At 56.8% G+C, this 2,500-nt stretch overlaps 1 non-coding gene across 1 annotated transcript; it reads left to right on the top strand.

Annotated features, from left to right (window-relative positions):
- The first annotated feature begins 1,652 nt into the window (after positions 1-1,652).
- Positions 1,653-1,724, top strand: Trnae-uuc (transfer RNA glutamic acid (anticodon UUC)). The gene has a single exon. It is a non-coding gene; the product is annotated as a tRNA-Glu (tRNA).
- The last annotated feature ends 776 nt before the right edge of the window (positions 1,725-2,500 follow it).

Here is a 2,500-nt window from a genome sequence, read left to right as displayed (position 1 = left end):
CACCCCTTCCTCCATGCCCCTCCATCACACCACCCACACCCCTTCCTCCATGCCCCTCCATCACACCACCCACACCCCTTCCTCCATGCCCCTCCATCACACCACCCACACACACACCCCTTCCTCTATGCCCCTCCATCAACCACCCACACCCCCAATTCCTCCATGCCCCTCCATCACACCACCCACCCACACCCCCCTTCCTCCATGCCTCTCCATCACACCACCCACACACCCCTTCCTTCATTCCCCTCCATCACACCACCCACACACATCCCCCTTCCTCCATGCCCCTCCATCACACCACCCACACACATCCCCCTTCCTCCATGCCCCTCCATCACACCACCCACACACACACCCCTTCCTGCATGCCCCTCCATCACACCACCCACACCCCTTCCTCCATGCCCCTCCATCACACCACCCACACCCCCCTTCCTCCATGCCCCTCCATCACACCACCCACACCCCTTCCTCCATGCCTCTCCATCACACCACCCACACACACCCCCCTTCCTCCATGCCCCTCCATCACACCACCCACAACCCCCTTCCTACATGCCCCTCCATCACACCACCCACACCCCCCTTCCTCCATGCCCCTCCATCACACCACCCACAACCCCCTTCCTCCATGCCCCTCCATCACACCACCCACACACCCCTTCCTCCATGCCCTTCCATCACACCACCCACACCCCCCTTCCTCCATGCCCCTCCATCACACCACCCACAACCCCCTTCCTCCATGCCCCTCCATCACACCACCCACACACCCCTTCCTCCATGCCCCTCCATCACACCACCCACACCCCTTCCTCCATGCCCCTCCATCACACCACCCACACACACACCCCTTCCTCTATGCCCCTCCATCACACCACCCACACACACACCCCTTCCTCTATGCCCCTCCATCACACCACCCACACCCCCCTTCCTCTATGCCCCTCCATCACACCACCCACACCCCTTCCTCCATGCCCCTCCATCACACCACCCACACCCCTTCCTCCATGCCCCTCCATCACACCACCCACACCCCTTCCTCCATGCCCCTCCATCACACCACCCACACACACACCCCTTCCTCCATGCCCCTCCATCACACCACCCACACACCCCTTCCTCTATGCCCCTCCATCACACACCCCACACCCCCCTTCCTCTATGCCCCTCCATCACACCACCCACACACACACCCCTTCCTCTATGCCCCTCCATCACACCACCCACACACACACCCCTTCCTCTATGCCCCTCCATCACACCACCCACACACACACCCCTTCCTCTATGCCCCTCCATCACACCACCCACACCCCTTCCTCTATGCCCCTCCATCACACCACCCACACACACACCCCTTCCTCCATGCCCCTCCATCACACCACCCACACACACACCCCTTCCTCCATGCCCCTCCATCACACCACCCACACACCCCTTCCTCCATGCCCCTCCATCACACCACCCACACCCCTTCCTCCATGCCCCTCCATCACACCACCCACACACCCCTTCCTCCATGCCCCTCCATCACACCACCCACACCCCCCTTCCTTGCCACCCACCTTCCTCCCTTCACCGCCCTCACATGTGGGTGTGTTCACATCTTTATCTTGCATACACATAATTTCATGTTTGGATCCCATGTGGTCTAGTGGTTAGGATTCCTGGCTTTCACCCAGGCGGTCCGGGTTCGTTTCCCGGCATGGGAACTTTTTTCTCGATGCCTGACAAAGCGCGTTAGGTTATGCTGCTGGTCAGGCATCTGCTTGGCAGATGTGGTGTAGCGTATATGGATTTGTCCGAACGCAGTGACGCCTCCTTGAGCTACTGAAACTGAAACTGAAACTCATACTTGGTTTATATATATTTTCCACAAATCAACCACAACACACACAAACAAGCTTGCGCACGTATACACACACACACACACACACACACACACACTACACTACACTACACTACACTACACACACATACACCTGCGCAACATATACATACATGTTCGCATGTGCACACACACACACACACACAGCACTTGCTCATTCGCTCGCATAAATAACAAACTCACACATACGTACGCATACACGCACTAATGTCCTCACACATACACGAACAACAGATCTCACCGTCACCAACTTTTCTTCCGCTTGACAAGAAGCACACAGACAAACCGACATTCTCTCAAGGCTGGGTCATCATTCAAGCATAAGGACATGTCACTTCAAACCACTTGTCTCAAACTTTCCTTCCTCCGCTCTCACCTCAGCAAGACCAACAGGAAAACGATTTTTTTTCCCAGAGCTCCTACTAACTTTCTTTCACGCTTCATGCCCATTGAGGCCCGCTGCTTTCAGGAATTGTCCAGCTCTGTGATTCCAGAGCACAACCTCCCTGACAGGCTGCCTGCCCTCCACATCAAGTCTGGAAATACACTGGGCACAAAAAGTTGCGGGTCACCATGATGTGAGGCGTATCTTCTTCGAAA

This window comes from Babylonia areolata, chromosome 19, assembly GCF_041734735.1.
Source record: "Babylonia areolata isolate BAREFJ2019XMU chromosome 19, ASM4173473v1, whole genome shotgun sequence".
In the NCBI taxonomy this organism is placed as follows: domain Eukaryota; kingdom Metazoa; phylum Mollusca; class Gastropoda; order Neogastropoda; family Buccinidae; genus Babylonia; species Babylonia areolata.
Note: the sequence above shows the minus strand (reverse complement) of the source record. Positions and strands in the feature narration are given on the sequence as shown.